Raw genomic sequence first — 23,402 nt, 5'->3', positions numbered from 1 at the left:
TATATATGTTCTGGGTTTTTTTTTCTCTTCTGATGCAAGAGATCCATTTTGGGGGGAGAAATACGGAAATATAAAAGTCCTCCAATATTAATACCTCACCACTATTCTGTTTGATGAAAAATGTCATTTCACTGACTACATTTGCAATGAAGTTTATAAAATTATATGTAGTAGAACATCAACTTTTTCAGGCACAATTTCACAACAATTTTCTGTTTCAAATAGCTCTAGGAAAAATATTAGCTGTTTGACAGTTCTTGTAGTCAGATTCATAATGTAAAGGACCATGCCATCCACACAGAAAGACAAAGAAAGAATCAGCCATACATTGTTTCAGTGTGCATACATGGCAATATTTTTAACTATGGTATTGTATCACATTGGGCAAAATTATCTGGAAGGATCTTAAAAAGAATTCAAATCAAAAGATTTCTGAGCACCACAGTAGGTGATAATTTAATCCAATTGAAAGTCAAGACTGGACACCTAGTATCCAGTTGCCAGGCTTTCATCACATGACACTATTATCACTCATTGATTAGATGAATTAAATTTTTGCAACCAAGAGAAGCCCTTGCATCCCCCTTGGACCTGGTTCAATGCTTCCCATGAGATCAGGTAGGCTTTTTGTAAGGCTTACACCTCTCTCAAAATAGTCCTGCAAACACAAATTCAGGAGGAAATGATCAATTAAATGGCATAGTTATTATTTGAATGACTGCGGCTAAAACATTTTGGTATTTCCCAAATGATGATAAAGAATTTCCCCAGTAGCACAAGGTCTCCAAAATAATTTAGATACAAAACCTAAGCACTATACAGGCAGGAAATGTCCAGGTACTGAAGGATCCAACTATCTCCCATGTGCAGTATGGTAGACTTTTACAAAAGCTTTCCCACCTATGTGGCACCTGGTGCAACAAGGCGCTAATGATGAAGACTCAGGAATTCACCACAGCATCTCCTGATATGTTATGTACCAGCTGATCCCTATGGATCCCTACAAATCATTAATGTCATCTTCCCAACGCAAACAGACACAAGGAGAGAGAAGGAGAATCTGACAGTGCTTCTCTCTATGGCTTGTCTACACATATTTCTGTGGGGTGCAAGTGCAACACAAAGCACATATGAAAATTGATCACAGTTCTTTACTCTGCATTGAGTGTCTTTTGGATGGGGCTGACAGCAAATAAGAGGATTTATGCATTTCCAGGTGACTTAAAGGCATTATACAGAGCCAATGAGATCTCAGGATAAGGGGACAGAAGGCAACTTGAGCAGCTCTAGAGAGGAGGAGTTAAAAAAACTATGTATGTTCCCCCCACCATGCTCCCTGTCCTTTTTATTATTTTTTTTTTCTAACATCTTCTCTATATCACCGGAAAATATCGGGAGCAACAATTGAGTTAAAGCTTGGCTGAATTATGCCTTTCATAAGGCTGTGTCTTCGTTTTTTTAAAGTAAAGGTTTCCTTTATTAATTTTACCCAGCTAGCATTCACTTAGCATTTGCTTTGAGGGATAATTGACAGGTTGAGGCGACACTCGCCAGAATGAGAGCCATAAATCAGAAATCATTTCCAAAATTGGCTGAGGAGCTGATATGTTGAATAGGCAAATACAGGTAAAAATCTCTCTATTAGGCCTGACAGGAGCGGCAAATGTCAAGCAAGTGCTCCCTAATGCACCAGATTAGATTAATTTCGTGGTTCCTTCTTTGGGTGATTTTGTCTTTGGAATGCTACTGTGCTCTGACAATGCTACCAGACTGCTCTCCTGGAGGGGAGGAGTTTCTGTTTTCCTCTTAAATGAGGAGTAACCAAAATTGCTGTGGAAAAAAATAGTGATCTTTTTTAACTCTATCTTGTCTGTAAAATAAGTCCCTTTCATAGTCCCAGGAGTAAAGTTAAAAAAAAAAAAAAAAAAAAAATCCCAGAAGATTAAAGCATTTCTCATGAGGAAGTGAGGAAGTGGGAACAGCTTGGTCATCTGGGACAACTCAAGGTCCACTATATTTGCCTATCGAAGTCCGTGGTAAAACCCTCTCAATGGAATAGCATGATATCATTGTAAAGTAGGTAGACGGCCTGGCAGAAAATTATTCCAATAGTTCTGTTCACTCAGTGCTTTTCTGTCAAGGTTATCAAAAAATTTTGCCAAGAGCAGTGCAGTTAGTAATAGATAACTGTTACGAGGAAGTAGGTAACTATGATCTTATTTGACAAATAGAGGGCTCTGTTGTTGGTGATGTCAAAGACAGTGATCAGACACTAACGACTCCAATACCCAGAGTCCATAAAGCCAAATCTTCGAGTTTCATGCTTTTCACCATCTGGCAGCAAAGGTCAAAATAATCAGATTTATGAAAATCAAAGTGGTTTTGGTCAGTTTGTCCAAATCTTTTTCATGACTTTCTGCTAAATAAGAGGTGTGTTTCCTCCAGGCCTTTTGAATGCAGGCACAGACATAAAAAACACATACACTGCAAAAATGGCCAAAATTCAGTCCCAGAATAAAACTGTGAAAATTCACAGTTTCTTCTACTGAGCAATTATTTCAGTTTTCACCAACAGGAATGGTGAGATTTTAGCATCAGGTTTTTTTGTTTGCAACATAAATACTTGTAAAGCAAAAAACTGGTAGCTTTGCAAACTCTAGATGTATTTAAGGATCTTCTGTGAAATATGATGGATGAGGGGGAAGAAAAGAACAGCTCTTGTCATGGGAAGCCAGAAAGAGAAAAGTTCTCTGAGTACCCCAAGACTCAAGACCTTGAAAGATAACAAGGTTAGGGTCATGATACAAGATGGATTGCAGCTGGTGGTGATGGCTGAAATGCATAGAGAAGTGTGGGCTGGTAATCAGACTGACAGATAACAGTATTTCCCACTACTCCCAATTTACATCTTCCTTGAAGTCATAAGCAGGTCAACTCTTCCATTCCCCTGCCTTAGATTTTATATTTATGTATAACTTGCTGTACCAGAGTTAAAGACGAAGTTCAATGCTGGCCTCCACCCAAGCTTGGACACAAAATCTCTCCCCATAAGACCACCTGTGCATCTGTTCTATATTTTCAAAGATTGGAAAGCAGACTGGCTGCTTCCCTAAGACTGTGCATTTACACTCACTGTAAGGGACTTAAGATGTTGTGTAGGGACATCTCTTTCTATTTACTTCAAATCCTGCTGGAAAGACAGTCTTCCAAGGGAACAAAGCAGATATGGCTTGTTTCGTCTTGCAAAATGCTGCCTGAGAAGGGGTAAATGTACCAGAAAGAAACTGATACAAGCGCAAAGAGTTCAGTAACCAAAGAGGCAATGTTGATCCAATAAAAAAAGCCTGTAGACTGACCTTGTGTACCCTTAGGGTGGAAATTAGAAGAAAGTTCTTGGAACAGTTTTCTAATAAGGGAGTAGAAGAGCAAACTACTAAATCAGCTAAAAGACCTGATTAATCCATGAATTTTATTATTATGCATGAATGTTGTCTTTAGTGGCTGTGAGTTGGACTTGATCCAAAGAACCCCTTGCACAATCACATGTTCCTGGTGTAGAAAAGAGGGAAAACAAGTATCTAGTACAAAAGTTTACTTTGTTTATGTTAGCAAAGGAGAGTTGATTTAACTGAAGACACTTGTTACTCACAACTGGTTTCTTTGGACTTACAGAAGGCATTTCAGCAGCTCAGCTTGAAGCCAAAAGCATGGGGAAGAGAATGGCTAGATCTGTACAAGGCAAGTTGGGAGCAGTATACATGAAAAGTCTCATGCTTACTAGTATTTTATTTTGTTTTGTTTTGTTTTGTTTTATTTTATTTTATTTTATATCAACATGCAAATAGAAGCAGCTACATATTTATCTTGGTCTTCGATCCCCCCCCCTCCACTTAGAGCTAACAACACCTTCCTGAAGAGCTCATCACATTGAGGACTGTGAATGAAGTCTACATCAAATCTGGTACTAATAAAACTAGACTAAGACTAGGATCAGAAGCAGACTCACCTAGGAGTACATTTCCTATCACCGGCACCTATGGTTTGATGGGCCACATGCATCGCATGTAGCTCACAGCCAGCAAAGCTCTCCAGACTTGAGATCTGACTACCTCCTCCTACCAAAAAATTCTCAGTTGTGGGAAAAGACTTATTGGAAAACTTCTCTGAGGTTCACCCAAGGGAGGTTTTTTTCCTCTTTCCTTCTCAAATGAAAGGAGTATCTAATAATACAGTAGCCATAACTATTTGAGTTTGGTCTGCTCCAGTCTGAACACCCACCGTGTCTATTTCTAAACCATTTGCCCTTCCCTAATTCTTACAAACCACTTTACAACTCAAGTCTAATCAATAACAACTGTGTGAAACAGCACTCAGACAGTAAAGAAGTTGGAATTCCCCTTAATAGCCCTTTAAAGGAGTTTTAATTAATTCCATGCGCTTCTGTAGGATTATCAACTTTACAGTATGACTGCATGTGAAAGCTTTAAGACATTTCACTTATGTCTGCAGGATGTTATGTTACAAAAACTGGTTTTCATGGCTTGTCACCGCTCCCCATTAGCTTCTTGATTAATCCTAAAATCCCACTTCTGCTTCCCTTTCTACTTTAACTAGCTGTCTCTGCAGTTTCTCCTATTGGCCCCTCTTATGTCCCTTCTCCTAGAGCTTGATCCAGCTCTTAGTAAAGGAAATAGAAATATTTCCACAGATGGTAATGGGAGCTTGGCAGGATCATTCCCTTTCTTTTGCTTACTCCTCAAAGAAGCCATTTAGCTAAGGCTGTGCAACAAATCCATTGCACAGCTCCAGTTAGAAGCCAGCAATTCTTAGCTCTTACCCAGATGCCTAAATTTCCTCCCATTATTCAGCTTCCAATGGGTATTTCTTCTCTTTCATTGCCTCCAAGTTCCTCTCAATTCCTGCTCCTCTTTTCATTCCTTTTATTCTCTTTAGTCCCTATTTCCATTCCTTCTATTTCCTAACTCAGGTCCTCTTTCCAGGATGTCTTAGTTCCTGACTTCCTGCACCTTTTCCCCTTGTGCCACTGATCCTTGCCTCCTTCCAGCTCTTAGTACCGCTGAGCCATTCATCTAATTTCCATTAATCACACAAGACTTGTGCTAATTATTGTTCAGCCGGGAAGATCTGAAATAGCATCAGAAATGAAAAAGAGCAAGAAAGAGAGGAAGGCAGAAAAGATTTCCTTTTTTTTTCACCATCATATTTACAGCCAGTGACTTTTCTTAATGAGCTTATGAAAGGAAGGCAAGTGCTGTTAGCGCAGGAAAGCCTGAGCGCAGTGTGTCGTTAGAGGCTAGAGTTCATGAGCTGTCCAGAGCATGTTTTATCAGGTCACCGAGTCAGACGCACCATAGGGCAATTTCTCTTTCTCAGCATTAACCCTCAACTCCGAGTCTCTGCTGGAAAGGCCTCCCCCTTCACAAACACTCCAGGATAAGATGATAAGAAGATTACAAGTAAAGCTTCTCTTTAGCAATTCCACATCTCCTGTCAGACACAGCAAGTTAAATTACAGTGCAGGCTGCAAATGCATTGATCATCCACTCAGCTCCTACAACCCAGGGGTGAAAAGATCCATGCCGAGGATAAGTGAAGTAATCTCAGGAAAGTTTATTTTAGCTGGGAGGGGTTAAACAAGTTCAATGAGGCAAGGCTTCAGGAGGGCGCTGGAGCCAAGTTCAGCAATGTCTTGTTTGTGCAGGTAGAGGCTGCAGGTTATACATGCCGCAGCTGTTCAGGTCTCCTCCGTCGCACTCGTACCGTGCCGTGCGAGCTGCAATACCTCACCGATGGTGATGGGAAAGTGCTCCAGTCATTCCAATGAAAGCCTCCACACATTTGCCATAACCAGAGACCCATCGATCCAGTAACTACCTCTTTATTGCAGTAGCTTTATGCTGCTGAACCAGAAGAGGACTTTTTATATTCACAAGAGCTCCCCTTTTTAAATAGGTGGCAACAGCATTCATTTTACCTATAAAATCTATACTGTGTTTTATGACAGAAGAAATAAACCTCCCTAAGCAGTTTTGACAGAGAAGGCAGGATTGTCCATTTTAAAGATAAAAAAAAAAAAAAGATTATAAATCATTAGGAGTGCTTATGAATTCTATTCATGACTGCCTTCTTTATTAAAAAGACCCATTGTAAAATGGAAAGTTCAGAAGGCTTGGTGGTGAGCGAAAATGAATTATAATGACATCACTGGGTCATGAACTAGGCCCACTGGCTACTTTCCAGAATAAAATTGACTGGAGAGATCAGATGAGCCCATTTGTACTGAGAGACATCTGGGTGGCAGCCAGAGAATCTGGGTTCAAGCTCCCTATTTACAAAACACGCTTCCTTTTCCCCTTTCATTACCAGGAGTAATCTGGATTTCCCAGGCACGATGTGTGGGATAGTGATGTCACTCGATTCAGATTCCAGGAGGATTTTCCCCAGAAAAGTTCTTCATACTCCTCGCTCGGTGAAGGACCTTGTGAAGAACACGAACATGTCAACATCCAGCTGACACGTACAGTACATTCGCACTGCACTGCTGATGAGAAGCATTTTACCTTCAAATAAGCATAATTTGTCAAACTTTTCTGTCGCTTTTTCCTCCTCTTCTCTTTCCCAGGTAATAAACAGTGTCTGAAAGCCAAGAGAAACTCATTTCTGCTGAGAGGTCATTTGTAAGCCTTTAAGGGCATTTGCTGAAAAAATGAGGGGATAGCATTTTTGCCCTCTTTTTGTCTTAACTTTTTCAGTTGTCTTTCTAAATGCAAAATGACATCTCATTCAAAGCTTCCAGTGTCATCGTCATCTTTCCTATTCTACAATTTATACTTCTTTGATATTGCTTGAGACTTCAAGGAAGCTTTTACCTAATACTGTAATACCTATTATCTGAAATATTTAGGTGCATATACACTTGCCAAAGAGCAATAATGCAGATCAGTTGGATGTCAGCAGTCCAATAAGGTGGAACAGTATATTTTCTGGGGAAGAAAAGACGTCTAACCATCTGACCTTAGCACTGGCACCATCTCAATATTAATATATTTTATGCATGCATGTGATAATGTTTTACCTTCCTTATGGTCCTGCGGGGAAGTTTCTCTTCTCCCTACTGAGGATTATTACCTATTCAGAGGCGGTTATGATTATAGATACTTACTAAGACAAGAATAATTGACCATAAAAAACCTTTTATATTCCCACAATTATTTTTGCATTGACTAAAAGTGTCAAGAAAATCTAATTTTATTAGCAGGTCCCTAATTTTGCTTTCATTTAACTTATAACGAAGTTTCCTTCCCCACCCAAAGTATGTTTTCACTTTGAGGCATTTGGCAATGATGTAAAAGAACAATTTGTCACAAGATTCCCACTGGGAGCACATGGATCAAATATCAAAGTAGATATGATATATCTGCAGGAGAGGGAGCGGGCTTGAGGAAGGTATCGAGACCGTGTGTACATGGAGGAGTGTCAGAAGACATCTCTATGTAGGTTCCAGCAGTCATAAACAATAGTCGACACCTAAAACCAATAGTCTTACAGAGATTGAGATGGAGCCAAAAAAACATGTCATGACAGTTTCGGAAGACAGGAACTGAAAATCCAGTTCTGCTCACAAATGTGACATTCAGGCCATTCTTTGGTAAAATTTGAGCACCAGAACTCTATGAGGTTACCTGAGAAAACTTATTAACAGAAACACGACAAAGAGGGACTATCTGTGAGATACGAGTAGTTAATATAGATGAGAAGTGTGACAGCAGATGACAGATTCTCAAACACAAGTCTGCTAACTGTAGGTGAATTAACAATTTTCTCCTAGCAGCTCTTTACTTCAAAAAACCCAAAACAAAACATGTTTTCATTGCATTCAACCGGAGATGGTAAAACCGAAACCCAGGCACACTGGGTCCTACCCTGGTTTGAGGGAATGGGCTGGCAATTCAATCAAAGGGAAAGAAGACTGGACAGGCCTTGATGCTGCAATTATTATCACAAGACCTTTGTCCTTCATGTCAGGCTGAATGTTTTCTGAAATCCAAATCTCAAAGGATGGGTTTTTTAAAGGCACTCGCAAGTCTCGGAAAAAGTGTAGTTCACTTAGCTGCTTTTGAAAATCCAGTCCAAATAGGTTTACAGGACTCTTTCTGAAAATGCCTTCTCTATTGCACAGATTTGACTGTGGCCCAAAGCTCATTATATGAGGGCCCTCAAATATTCAGCAATATCCAGATCCAAATTGGATCTGGATAAATAAGAGACCTAACCTCCGTAAAGCACTGTGGAGGCTCTGAAAGCAATCTGCGTAAGCATTCCCACACTAACGGCAGGACAGAAGCCTGTGACATGGCTTCAGTAGAAAGCAAGCGTGACTTTCTCCTGATCCAGGCCTAAGGTTTGTTCCAGGTACATGTCTCCATCTGATACCTACTGGGTTCACCATAGAAGCTATTCTACATTTTGTTGCTCTTTTTACCTGAGTAAAGGATTTCAGGACTTGGCCTGTTGTTAACAACACAGCTAACTGGAAACTTTTCAGTAAAATATGCTATTTCAAAGCCAAAATGATTTGTGGAAATATTTCAGCTTCAACAGAGACTTTATTTACAGGACTTCTAAGATGTCTGTCTGTCCCTGCCTTGGAATTTGGTTCAATTTCTGCCTCTGCTATGGGTTTTTTGTGTCATCTGGGCCAAACTCCTTTACTATCACTACACTTTGTCAGCTCTTTCCTTCAGAATTTACTGTCCTCAAAGACAAAGCATTCACATTTCTTAAGCTTTGGATATTTTATGAGTCATTGCAGAAAGCACTTGTAAGTGCAGGATGCTCCATGGTCCAGCACATGGCTGAAAACTGATTTCCAGCTGCTATGCTTGTTCAGTATGATTGGGCACATACCCTCTAGAGGACACCCTTGACTCTTCCTGAGGCTAAACTTGAAGATTTGCCAAGTCTGGAAAACCAGGCGAGTCTTGAAGTTACCCTTGGATAGGTCCTTGAGATAAAGAACAGGTGTACCCTGGGCCTTTGCAAAACAGAGATAAATATCCCTTCCACTTCCAAGAAATGTTGCTCTCAGCTAAGAAAATGCAGCTGCCAAAGTCGCCACAAAAAGGAACTGCTACCTTCTCCCGTGTAGGGACATAGTGTGGGTTATTCTTGAGAATTGCTGTCCCACAGGATTTTATTTTCCTAAAAGATTTGTAAAGCTAAGTTGAAATATTTTCTTCATCAAGAGCATAAAACAACGTGACAGAAGAATTCCTTCCTATTAGATTATATCCATGAACGAAAGTTTAATTGTTTAGTTTAAAACTGTTTAAGGAAACCTGCACATGAATAGGAAGTCAGGTTTTTAAGAAAGGCAGTCATAAATATAAACAAAAACGTGATGCCAAACAGCAATTAGTGCTTTGTTTCTTTTTTGAATGACAGCATGCCTTAAACTCATTCATTTCCAGTTCTGACTTGCTGTGATGTGTAAAAATACTACTGTAAATCCTCTAAATAAGCTTTGTCTTTTTCTCTTGAGGTTCTTTGGCTTTTGCTGACTTTCTATGCAATGTTTTCCCTTTATTGTGCAAGGCACAAAGGTCTCCACCTCTTTTTTTAACTTTTTGTTTGGAATGGCAATTATTCATAACTGACTTACCTGGAAATGTTTCACAGATACAGACAGAGATTGTGTTCTCCAATGGCAGTGCTAACAAACTGACTGCCGGTATTTTAAATGCTGTGGCATGTAGAGTCAGTGCAGATCTAGATGGTTCTAATTGCTTGCAGTTGTTGAATGACTGTCAAAACCATTTATTCTTACTGCTGATGGTAAATTTTCGGGGAAACGTCATTGTAGACAAGAAGGTAGATTTTTCAAAGGCACAAATGGTAGTCAGGCGTCTCACTGCCATTTGCTCCTTTGAAAACCCTGCCCAACTCCTTAGACAAGTTGCCTGGCAAACAGATGTGTAAGGATAGATTGGACATCTAGGTATCAACACCATCTTTGAACTTCTTGGATGAGGAGTCTGCCAACATTTTTTTTTGGCCTTTCCTCTAACACTTAATGTCTTCTAAGATGAAACACTAGCAAGTTCTTTAAGCTCATGTTATTTTAAATACAGGCCAAGACCTTTAACGAATTTGCTTAGTGGTGGCAGAGGAGGAAGAAAGATTTGGTCCTAAGTGTTGTTCAATAGCATGTCTTGGTTTTCTCTGGATGGTAGCCAGGACTGATATTTAAGAGGTGTTTTGCTGATGGACTATCCTACCTCAGTGACAATAACAGAGTAACACAGTCCCCAGCAGCCTATCCATCTAGCTAAATCTAAGAATAGATTCATAAAATCAGAGAAAATTCACAGAAGAGCCTGCAAGAATTTAACTCACCATTATCAAAAGAGAAAGCAATATAATCCTCTTCTAGAGCACTGGTTTTCACACTTTGGGGGCAAACAGAGCATTGTCAGCACTCCAAATTCGTCATGAACCACCAAGCGTACTTAATCAAACTTTTAATTGAAAAAAACACCAAAAAGATAACAGAACTTTGACCACAAAGATGATAGGACTTTGAAGACCACCTGCCGTAATCTCACAGACCACTGATTGCCCTTGGACTAGAATCTGAAAGCTGTTTTTTATGAAGTTTCTCAAACTATCTGCACAGCACTGTAAATAAAAAATGTTAAGAATTAGTGAAATATCAGTAAAATTTCATTGACTGTTTAACTTTTATTGTTTTGGATGCCTTCGATTTAAAAATGCGTATATAGTAAGGAAAAGTATTTCCTATAGCTGTTCTCAACAGAAGCCCAGAATTGGCATTAGGAGCTTATAGCAATATCTAAAAGGAAAAGAAAACAAAGAAACAGAGAAACCACAAAAGCAGTTGTGAACTAATGCTACAGTACTAGAGATGTGACATGGAGATCAGCCTATCAGGAAATTGATTGAGATAGGAAAATTAAATTAATTTATTATTTTATTTCATTCACTATATTATTGCATTTTGAAGATTAAGAAACTAAGATCTTGCAAACAAAAAGCTGACTGCTATATTTCACTCTAAATTTTCTTCAGATTTAAATAGCACATTTTTTCTAGCACATAAACATTTAAATTTTTAATGTTAATTTCACAATATATGATAAAATTTTCACTAATCATTGATGGGCTTTTTGAGGTCACAAAGAAAATCTCCCCATTTTACTGCAAATTAAAATGAAGTAAAAAGTTTCAAATAATTTCAGCGTTTCCGTTTAAAAAAAGGCCGAAAACAAAATCACAGAAAGCTTGATGGAAAAAGAGTAAGTCTTAGATCTAGGACAACAGCTGTAATCTAGAAGCAACTTTAAAGTATCAACAGTGCTCAAGAACCATTTTCTCTTGCTTTTTCATCAGATGCCTTTGGTGCCTTTGACAATGACATAGGGTTGAGGGTCTAAAGAACATGTTGAGAACGTGACATAGTTAGCAAGCAGGGCTTAACACACCTTCTGTCCACATCTGAAGACCTTGATGAGGAGTCTACTGCTAGAAACCTATTTAAATGAATTGAGCAACTATAACGAGTATCTGCCTAGATCTATAGCACCAAAGAGCCAAACTTCTACAGGCTCCGATTAAGCAAAATTCCCAGTGTTATCAATGTGTGGGCTCCACAGCACCTTCTGAGTCCTGAAGATACCTAACTAACTAAATAAATAAATAAAATTGATGCTGCAGGATAAGGTATAAAAATCACTGAGAACATGAAAGTACAGAAAGCTTTCTGGTAGGAGTTTTAAAATTCACTTTAACTGGAACTCAAAGTCCTGGACTTTGGAAGAGGTCTTAATTTTCACCAACTCTAAGCTTTCTAACATGATATAGAATTTCAGCATTGAGACAAAAAATGAGGAAAGCTTAACTTACAATTACTCATCTAATAAAGTCCAGAGCCTTATTCTTAAGCAGCTGAGATGATAGCCAAATTTTATCTGGAATAAGCATCTGAACTTCTGGGACAACCTCCAAACCTTTTATGATATGTCTAAAATACACCCTTTTTTAACAGTCCATATGCTCTTTGCCAGTCTTCTACCTCCAAACACAGGCACTATACAGCTAACTCTTAATGTATATTAAATCCCCTGGTAGACACTCTTATTCAGAAATAAAGTGCCCTTGATTTGCTGTAGCTTTATCCTCCCAGTTTAGTCTCTCAAATTTGAGAGTTCAGCAGTGCTTATATAAAGATTTCACACATGTAACACAGCAATAACTTACGTTCTGATTTCTGCACTTTTTCTCAGTTTTCCTTAACTCTCCAAAGTGTCCCCATAAAGAAAAACCTCTGGGGGGAGAAAGGGACTCACAGTACCCTAAACTGTAGAAGCAGGGCTGCAGGGACCTTTTGCCTCTCTCTCTTTGCCCTCTTATGTTTTATGCTGCCCCATTCCTTTTCATGTAATTAATCTGACAAGTTTTTGAACAGCTGTCTAACTTTTTCCCTGAGCCTCGGGTAGAAAATCTTTATCTTCGCTAAGAGCAGCATAGAAAACTTTTCCAAGTCAGTTAACAGTTTGTCTCACTGTGGGTTTTCAAAGTCTGAGTACAGATTTACAGCATGTTTTATGTATATTTTTTTAGTCCCAAGGTCCCTTCTCTTCACAGATACATACACAATGTGTCATGTAGAAAATATAAATTGTTGATTGTACAGGCACTTTCCTCCTTTTTAAACCTTTCCAAAGGTCTTTTTGTTAAATACACCCAGACACCGTTTGACAGATGAGGGGCTAATTGCTCTGTGAATTACCTCTATCGATTCCTGTTTCATGTTGAGCCAAACAAACAAAAGATATTAATGCTTCGAAAAAAATGAATGATGACCTTTCTCTGCAAACACAGCTTGCGGCCTCTGATTATTGGTGATTCCAAAGAGCAGCGGTCAATCGCAATAGCTGTAACGCTATGATCACTATAATAAGCTTGCCTGACCTTCTCTGCCATGTTAAGTGGTTTAAATTTATTTGCCCAACAACAGTGGAGCTTTCATTTAAAGTCACAGAACATTCGATTCTATCTAAAGATCCAGGCTATTTTTTTAAAGCTTTACCTGTTTAAAAAAAAAAAATAAGAAGTGCCCTACTTGGAAGTGATAATAATAATGGATACAAGGCATAGCCAAGGAGTTATTTTAACCTGTATAATCAAGAATCCTTGTTATGGCTCTAACAGCGTGGATTTTTCTTGAGCGTTTTGCCTTCCCACTGCTCCACTCATCTTGGAAGTGTAATCTATTTTGCACTCTCCCTTCCACAAAGTTGCACTTGGGCACTATCTTTGCAGTTATCCCAGCTGGACTAAAACAAAACCATTATCAATGAATGCAAATGCAGTCCTAAAATCCAGTCCCTGTAAGCAAGATTTCCCGAGAAGTGGTTGATAGCAGAATTTGGCTACAAGCAAAACTCCTGCAAGTCCTACATGAATGTTCTTTTTCCCTCTTCCTAGACAGGGTTAGTGTGAGAAAAAAAAGTAGAAATCAAGGTGAGGCAAACCACAGAAGATGAAGTGCTTATCTTTTTGCTGGAAGCAGTCTGCAAATTTGCTGGAATATTCTTTATCTTGAGATTTCCACCTCCCTCCTTGGTTTCCTGTGGACAAGAAATACATACAAGACAATCCTTCGTCTTGATGTCTGCAATAATATGACACCGTATCCATAAAATGGGAATAATAATCCTTAGTCCCCTTTTCAAAGTGCTTTTCTAAGTGTTGGATACAGCAACCTCAGCAAAGTCCTTGGGAATTCAACATTCATTTTGATCACTGTTATAAGCCACTGTAGTCTGGTATCAAATGAAGGCTGAAATACAATACAGCAACAGGAAAATATGGTCTAAATTTGTTAGAGACAAAAATACAGGATCAGAAATGATTCCTGGGGGAAACCAAAGCCAGCAGAAAGCTATTCACTTCTCTCAGCTTCATTTTTAAAATTCTATTTACCTTCCTCTCTGCAAGGAATCAAAACCACTATTGCTTGGGAAACTCCGTCTCTTTCCACACATATGAAGTACCAGCTTGGGGTCAGGGCTCAGCCCAACTCCACCACCTGCCCGCAAGGTCACCCTCACCCTCCTGATCCCCGTCCCTGGGTGCTCAGCATGCCCAGAGCTTGTTTGGCCAATGGCCTCTGAGCACGTGGATTCAGCCAGCATCCACGCCGTGAGCCCCACTTCCAGCCTGATTGCTAATTCCTTACTCTATTCCCCCAAAATAAGAGGGAATCTGGGGAGAAGCAACAAACAGTCATCAGGGTGACTCTGCTATGAATACAAGGCAGGATTAAGAGGGGAAAGGAAGCTCAGATGTGTTGGCGGGCTGGTGGTATCCTCAAAGGCAGATTTAAGTAGCGATGTAGACGTGCTTAGCTTGAGGAAAACTTGGAAGTGCAATAAAGCTGAGTCAAGTGCAGGAGGGTAGTACCTGCCAAAAGAAGTGGTGAATGAAGTACTCAAACCATAGAAAAGAATACAGGAAAGAAAAATGTGGGGAAAGTACCCTAAAATTTTCTCTGTGGATATACTGGCACAGAGCATGGCTGTAGAGGATATTTGTGTCTGTGAAAGAAACTTCTTCCCTAAATGAATTTATTATCAAAATGCCCCTGAGGCTGGAATTTAATTTCAAATAGAGCTTAAGTAATCAGACATCTATGTCTTGGAGCTGTGAAAGTCTGAGGCCTGTTGTGCTGCGAGAGACAGCTATATCTTTAACATCAAAAATTAAAGTTCTGAGAAAAGTGTGTTTCAGGCTTAACAAAATTCTGATGCATTTATGTATCCATATCAGAGTTGCACCCAAAGAAGGAACAGTCCTTTTAAACCTTTATGTGGCAAATAGCCCTGAATCATGAGAATGGTGTAAAGGATGAAATCTCAGTGGCCAGACCAAGGAAGAAGTTGTCTTTTCTCCCCACCCAAGCAGTCACATCCTCATTGTAGTGACTGTCCAGCCTGACTATTATGGAGAAGGGCAGTTCTTTACTTGGAAATTGTAGTGTAGTGTAAAGCACCACTCTGCATTAGTGGATCACAGTAAATTTCAAAGTCCAAACCAGAATCACTTTTTATAGAAGGGGAAACTGAGCCACAGAAATGGAGAGAGGCACACAAGCAAGAAAGAAAGGAAGAAATTTGTCCATCTGGTCCACAAAGTTTCACTTTTGGGATTCCAAAGAGGGATTGTGATAAGGAACTTTCACAAATTCCTCCTGCTGCATCATTTTGCACGTTTTAAACCCAATATATTGAACAAGCAGGTAAGTATTCACAAACCTTGAAATAAAGAGGCATCTGGCTAAGTACTGAACAGGTGTTGAAAATATGTTCACACAGTTGTCAGGGTTTTTCGATATACCGATATTCTGGAGACGCTGGGGGTTTTTTGTTTGTTTGTGGTTGTTGGGTTTTTTTAATGAAGACATCTTCAACATTTTTGCCTGGGCTGTTGAGTGCAGAGAAGGTGGGGAAGGACAGGAGTGGTGGAAAGAGTATATTTTAAAATGCAGTCTTCCTACAGGCCAAAGCCAACTTGATTAAGGATTAAAACTGTGTTCATCTGTTATCTACTAAAAGCTTTTCTCATTTGCATAAGGAGTTGATGCTTTCAGACCAGTCTGTTAATCCCAGTGCTGTATCTTCCTACAGCCATTATTTTTTACTCAAAAATGCCCAGGAGGCCAAGAAGCACAGGGGTGAGGATGCTCCTGCTTCCAAGAAACTGGTCCAGAGCTCTCAAGTCACTTTTACCCATTTCCATACAGTCACTCCAGTCCCTTTCCAGTGCATTTTCCTCAGGAGTAAACTGGACTTTGAAAACATAGAACGAATAAAAATAAAAATCTCTGATAAACATTTTAACTAGCTGGAGGTCCTGCAAAGTATATTTCTCACTCTAAAAAGTAGATATTCTGTCAGCTTTCCTTTGATTTCAAATAACGTCACTGTGTTCGGGTAGAGTACAAATACTTTGGCCTGGAGACTGCTTTCTTAGCTCCACCAGTGTAGCAGGTTAGGACTGGTTTCTCACAAGAGTAGCTCTTCTGAAATGCCATTTCACACCAGCTGGGGATCTGCTCCTTAAGAACAAAGGAAACAAATTACAGCGAGTCCCTAAAGACAGATAGCTGGCATTTCCTCCCACTTGTGCCTCCACCAAGTCAAAAATAGCTTCTGTTCAGGAGACATCACACACAGATGAGGATTCAAACCATTCTCAAATTGAGGATGCCGCTCTGCCACTGTTTCTCCGAGAACACCGATATGCCACATTTCTTACTTGAGCAGGCCGGATGCAATAATAGATGGATCTCCAAGTACTTTGGATTTTATAGGACACCTCCCAGTGGAACGTCTGCAGTTGTTAGCTCAAGGGATGAAAAGCTTGTGAAGTTGTATTCCCACAGCCAGATGGGATATAGGACTTTCTCCCTCAGCTGAGAACCTTGCATTTCAAATCCTGTCTAGGTAAATTACCTTTCCAGGGCTGGGTATTTCCTTTTTGGATATTCCTTGGAAGTAACCTTCAGGGAATTGACTAACTTCTTAATGGCTTGGTCAGACAAGAAGGAAGGAAACTTGCACTGGTCCAGTGGGAGGCACCACTTCGGGCAGTCAGCATCCTGCAATTCTTCCAAGTCGGTGAATCATAGCAGTTTAACTCTCTTTCAAGGGCAAACTTCTTCCTTTCGGATAGGGCCAAGGTAGAAAAGGCAAGGCCTAAAATAGTTCCAGCCAACATTTGGCTTTGAAAACAATTTCAAAGAGTCACTGCTGACTGCTAGGAAGAAGTCTAGCCTTCATCTAGAAGAACTGGACAAAGAATATCTCTTTGAGTCTAAAGTCTGGAAAACAAGGACCTATTCAAAAATGAACATCATTCATAAGATTTATTTAATATCTCCATGTAGTATTCCAAGGAAATGCACAAGCAACAAGGCTTGCCTTGTTGGAGATTAGAAATCATTTGATACCTACCTAATTTCCTCTTATATTCTATTCTATTCTATTATATTATATTATATTATATTATAATGGAATTAAAAACAGCTACAGACCTTGCTATAAAGAAAGTTCATGGTAGCACCTTCAACTCTCTACTATAAACAGGGCCGTGGCTCCAGGGGCTGTTGTGTGCTTTTCTTTACAAAACATTACTTCACCTCCTCAATCAGTTGGGTTTACATTTAAGTAGGTTCTATTTCCACTTCAGAACTATGCTTTTCCAGGTTAACCATAGCCTCCAGACCTTTTGTGAGGCTAATGTCTAGTGTCCAGACATTCACAATAAGTTAGGGACCATCGTATTCATCAGGACCTGAGTCTTGTATAATAAGTGAAGAAAAGAGCTGGGCAAGTGCTTCAGTGCTTCTTCAAGCTCCTCAAAAGAGGGTTTGACTATGATAGTGGGTCAAACAGATTTCTATAGATAATAAGTCATATCTAATGGAGGGAACTTAAAAAAAAGGTCAGGTGGTAGGAGCTTAGAGTTGCAATTCAGATGCCAGAACTAGAAAAAGGTGTCCATTTAGTTTGACCTCCTCATAAGAGGGTACTTTTGAGTCCAACTCTAGTGTCTCTGGGTATGGTGATGACAAGTGGGAGCCAAGGAAACAAATGGGAAGAATCTCGTGCACAGTCCTTAGACAGACTTTTTGGTTTTTATCAGAATCATATCAAATTTTCACCTAGGATGGAATCCAGATTCATCTCTTGTTCACTAGTTACATCCTCTGGTAAAGTTTTTTTTCCTTCCCTAGACTCCAGTAATAGTGATAATTGATTAATTGACTCAAGACAAAAAAGCTGGGCTGTATTCCTGGCAGAAGTCACTGTGAACCAGAAGCTTTTTATACAAAAAGATGTTTGAAAATGAATTATAGGAGAAGATCGGGAATGAATGGTCTCCTTCTAAAAAAAAAAAAAAGAATATTGGGTTAAAACTCAGATGTTTGAACCAATTTCCTTGAAGATGTTATAGGTAATATCAGTTAATAAAATCAAAAGGTTTTTAAGAGTCAAATATACTTCCCTACATTTACGCGGTTTGTATAACCTTTTGCAACTTAGCCCATCTCAGCAGTAAAAATACAGAGGTTTTGCTACAAAACTGAGCTGTCCAGTATTCAAACACTGCCTCACTGCTTCACAGGATGCAACAGAAAAAGGCAATGAATTAAAAGAAAATTAAAAAATGGTTGACATCAGAAACATTTTTCTATAACAATGTTCATATAAAATTGGAATAACTATTTAAGATAAATGACTAACCTTCATACATATGGCCCGTACAAGAGTTAAAATTTATTCTATAGGAGCAGAAAGAGATTTTGCATTCTTTTTAAATAATTGTTTAAAAAATATTCCAGTCCAAATTATGAACATCAAGCCTACAAAATGTTATTTTTAAACATCAAGCTGTTTTCTTTTACTTAGAGAGAAGCCAAGGAATAAATTGCTAAATATAGTTTATATGTTGGAAACAGTGACACAACCTTCATTCTCTTGGTGCTGTAAAATATGTAACTTTAAATATAAATTTTACAGAACAGTATTTTGCTCAACAGAGATTTCATTTCACTGAGTGAATCACATTAATAACACTTAGCTTATATACTGCTTTTCATCTGTGGATCTCCCAGCACTTTACAAAACGTAAATTCATTACCAATATTTTACAGAGATGCAATAAAGGGATTTGCTGAAGGTTACACAGTGAGTTAGTAACACAGCTGCTGAAGGAGTGAAGTCCCAAAATCTTGTTCCTTGTCTATTAGAAGACAATGACCTGTACATTAATTGGCTTTTTGCTCTTCTTTCAGCATGTGTAACTGGAAAAACACTCTGAGAATTTATCACGGTGAAGCAAACCACATCAGGTATCATGCAACATTTTGTGATCCAGCCACCTAATACTTGTTTGTCAAATTTACCATTGTAATGTCTACACAGACAACTGAGAAAGCCAGGTGTGAAACACCTGTACACAGAACAGTCCCTGACGAAGGAACTTACACCTGAACAAGAACAGGGAAAAAACAAGAGAGATGTGACATTTGAGCATTTGACAAATATCCAACTGAGTTCAGTACACCTGTTTAATTTTTTTTGTGGGTTACCTTGGGAATGAACAACTTGGTGGAATGACAAAAGGAAGAAGAGATGGAATGAGAGGATGGATATAGGAGAGGTCTGAATAAAACAAAAAACGATAGAGGAATAGCCCAGAGTGGTACCTTCAACCTTGGTCATGGCTTTCTGCAGGGATTGCTCCAGCATCAGTCTCAACATGGCTCTTCCTCCTACCTTTCTAATACAGAAGGCTGTCCCATATAAAAGGTAGGGAGAGAATGGGAGATGTTAGAAATGAAGACATGAAAGAAATTCATGAGTAAAAGCGCTCTGTAGCTACTATCTCCAACCATTCCCCAAGCAGTAGTATCTGTGTTTGTTACTCCCTGCTGGGTCCTTGGTGGGCTCAGGGAGATAGCCTGGGGACTCACACCCCTTCCCAAAAGATAGTTATCTTCCTCATAAGAATTATCTGTTATTGATAGGAATTTAAATGGAGACAACCAATGGCATCAGCCCCAAGTTATCTGTATTCTGCAAAGCAACACTGTCTCCAGAACTAGTCGCTCGCTATTTTCCATCAGAAACCACACTCTTTTGTCAAGTGTTAGAAAAAACTTAAAAAGTGTATATGGCATAGTGGATAACAAAGAATTCATGATCTTGAGCTTAGACTCTTTGGTAGAAAAAAAATAATCTATTCTTCAGGTGGTTTTCTAAATTCCTAACTTTGATGGTTAAAGGATGGGATTCTGGCCTCTCCAAACTCAAATGACGGACATATAAATTTGGAGGAAGTATTTTATTTAGGACCGTCACACCAGATTTGTGTGGATGTGATTGGGAGCAGAATCTGTTTGAAGAATCAGCGTGTCACAGCACACTTGCATCTGTTCCCAGGATTCTTGAAGAGAAAAAAGAAGTTTTCTGATACTTCATTTACAGTTTTGCTTTTAGCAGTACAATAAAATCCTACATATCTTACCCTTGACAGATGTGGAGTGGTGTGTCTCTACATAAATAGAATTAATTAGATCATTGATTCACAGCAGCTGAAAATCCAGCCCTCTATTCTACAGCACATGTCAATGTTATTACACAAACAATAAGATTTGCTTAACAAAAATATAACTCTGGTCTTTTCAGGTATCACTGATACTTGATTGTTTCGAGTATTGGCTTTCTGACAGGGTTTGGAATGAAGCCATTTTTATTAATTTAGTTATTTTTGCTGATATAAAAGGTCGTCTATCATGTTAATGATGTATCGGTCTGTGGTACCACCGAACAATAATTACAGAATGTTCCTAATAGTAAATCATTTGTCACGATCAGAGCTCACTACAACAACCTTTTGTTGAGCCATAGAATACATTAGGTGAATAGCAATACACCTTTATGCTTACCAATTAAAGGATCCCCCACACACAGAATTTACATGAACTTTAGAGTGAAGTATTATGAATTATGAACTGCTGCTTACAAAATCTTGCTAGGTATAGAACTGGCTGCTAATTTTTAACTTGTCAAATCATTTATATGTATCTTTTCAAGTATAATTGGAGCTGCAGACAGATTTCCCAGTCTGTCAAATCAGAAGTGTTTGGAAAATTTCAGAGGATCAGGGACTTTGAAAATAGACACAAATAAATATTTAAAAGACCAGCTAATCTATTCAGAATGCAAATATGTCCTGTCACTCTATTACTCCATTTAGATAGTGATAAAATTTCTTCTTGTTTCATCCATTTGGTAAAAACTGTAAAAAGATTTTAGTTTAGGAAAGAGGTTTCCAAGCTCTAATGACAGGTAGTACACGAATTACTGGCTGGTCAGCTATGGAGAACAATTTGATCACACCCTGCTGGAACATCGATTTTAATTCCAGCTGCTGAATGTCATTAACATATAGTAATAAACCAGAGGAGAAACTTTTAGTACTTTTTTATTCTCATGGAGTTGCCACAGGAAGTTATGCGATGAAGGTTGTTCATGAATTAGTCTGCTTTAAAATGGACACTAAACTATAAATAAATTCAAGAATTCCTGGGTTTGAATATTCCCTTCGCGTGGTTTTAAGGGTCCAGGTTTTGTTCAGGTTCAGTAATCGTGTCCTTCTCTTTACCCCATAATACCCTGCAGAAGGGAAAGGCTGTAGCTGTCACTGGTGTTACGCCTATTACAAACCATTAAATGCTTGGCCACATGAGCCCAGTAATGCCTAGATTGGATAGATTAAACCAAACCTGAAAATAGATCTTTTTCCGGAGGTTCAGAGGTTTCATTCTCATGCTGCCTCTTGCAGCCGCTGGATCGAGTCAGCATGTATTTGCCAGACCACCAGGAGATCCTCTTCCCTTGCACGGTCCTTACATGCTTCAAATCAGGGTCATCTACCGCATACGTCTCCATGCCAAACTGTTGAGCCTTATGCCCCTCAGGAGAAACGAGACAGTGGCACACACAAAAATAAGACAAAAAAATAGATGAGCTGCCGCAGCAGCCCTGTACTCCACCCATATGCCTCGATTATCTCTCCCAGGCCTCCGCAACACCACACGCCACATCAGGAGCAGCAGAGGGACTACCAATGAGTAATTAAACCTCTTATTGCTTTGCATGGCTGAATAGTTTTCATAACAGCACTGCACAAAACTTGAGATTCGCAGATTTTTATATAAGCTCCACAACATTTCTACTTGCCTCTCTCTCCTTTTTTAATTTCAACCGTTAGAATAAACTTTACTGTGAACTGCTGGGAATAAGAGGATTTGAGCAGGCAAATGCTAAGATGATTGTTCATTAAACCCAATGACTTTGAAACTGCCTCTGTGTCAATTAAAATAAAAACTGTCAAATGCTTTAAAAGAGCAGCTTTGTATAATAGGAACTCTGTTGAGTTTATTGGCAAAGAAAGAGAGCCATTCCGGGAGGTTATGCAGAGGAAAATAATACGTCGTGCTTAGGAACGGTGTCCCGGTCTCTCCTGATTCATCTTCAGTAAAGAAAACTGTATGTAACGTATGTATCAACATATACACACACATGCGCTTGCTGGACAGCTAGAGAAAGAAGGGGTTTGGCCATTTACTTTTGTTTTTCCAGCATTTTTTTTTCCCAAGCTAACAATTAGGATTAATTGTCAACGTATAAACCACAGGGTTTTGTTTTGTTTTGTTTCTAACTGGATGCAGATTTAACACTTCGTATAACTTAAAAATGCCATTTTGTTACAGTAGCCAACCAATCCGACAGAGGATCTTCACGCCTGCGTGTCAAGTGTCAAACATAAAATAGCTGTAAAATGGGACAATAAAAAGCTTGTTACTGTAGGATTCTGACAGCCCCCACGCTTGGCAATTAGGGAGCCTTCATAACAATTAACAAAATTGAAATCAGATTGAAGACATAAGTGTGGGTGAGTAGGATGGACGTGATGGAAGTGCCTTCCTTCTGCAAATGCCCTTCTTCTTCTCCACCTCGTGGCAATACATCTGTGCAGTGGCCATTTCTGGACAAGGAGAAAACAAACACAAAGTGAAGTAACCGGGTCCCTTTGGAAGAAACGACGGCAGGTGCTCAAGAAGGTAGCGAGGAGAAGGGGGGGGGGAGAATCTTACCCCCCAAAAATTAGAAAATTCAAATATCTCTCCCCCCATCCCCATGTGCACCACCCTCCCCTCATCGTGTTCTGTCCAGAAGAAAAATCCCTCAGCCGCAATGGTTGTTTTTATTAAATTCTCCTCAATAAAAAGCTCAGGCAGGATTTATTAGGTACTCAGGGCGGACGTTTAGTATTTCGCCAGTTATTAAGTGAAAATCAATAGAAAGCAAAGAAAATGGAAGTCACTGCACTGTTAGCACGCTGTTGTCGCCCAGATATTATGTCGGCTGTCTTGTAGATTCATGACAGACGAAAGCGGCCGGGAGAGAACTCTTTCTGCTTACATTGCAGGAGCCAAAGTGGGGTTATTCATTAGATCAGGCAGCTGGCCAGATGGATTTCCAGTTCAGTTTTACCATTTATCTTAAAAACGCCTGTATCGAGTGAGAAAGAACACTGATATTATGTGATATCGATGGCAGCTTTATGTATCTAAATCAGGATTTATTGTTATTTTGTTCTGAAGACCTTTTTTTCTCAAGAAATACCATTTCACTGGAAGAAAATAATAGCTAAAACCTTGTCAAAGATAACCTTTCATGTTGTTCGTGCACCGCTGGCTGTAAAACAAATAGAACCCAGGGTAT

This window comes from Calonectris borealis, chromosome 11 (genome assembly GCF_964195595.1).
Source record: "Calonectris borealis chromosome 11, bCalBor7.hap1.2, whole genome shotgun sequence".
Classification (NCBI taxonomy): domain Eukaryota; kingdom Metazoa; phylum Chordata; class Aves; order Procellariiformes; family Procellariidae; genus Calonectris; species Calonectris borealis.
The sequence above is the reverse complement of the archived record's forward strand: the minus strand, read 5'-3'. Positions refer to the sequence as shown.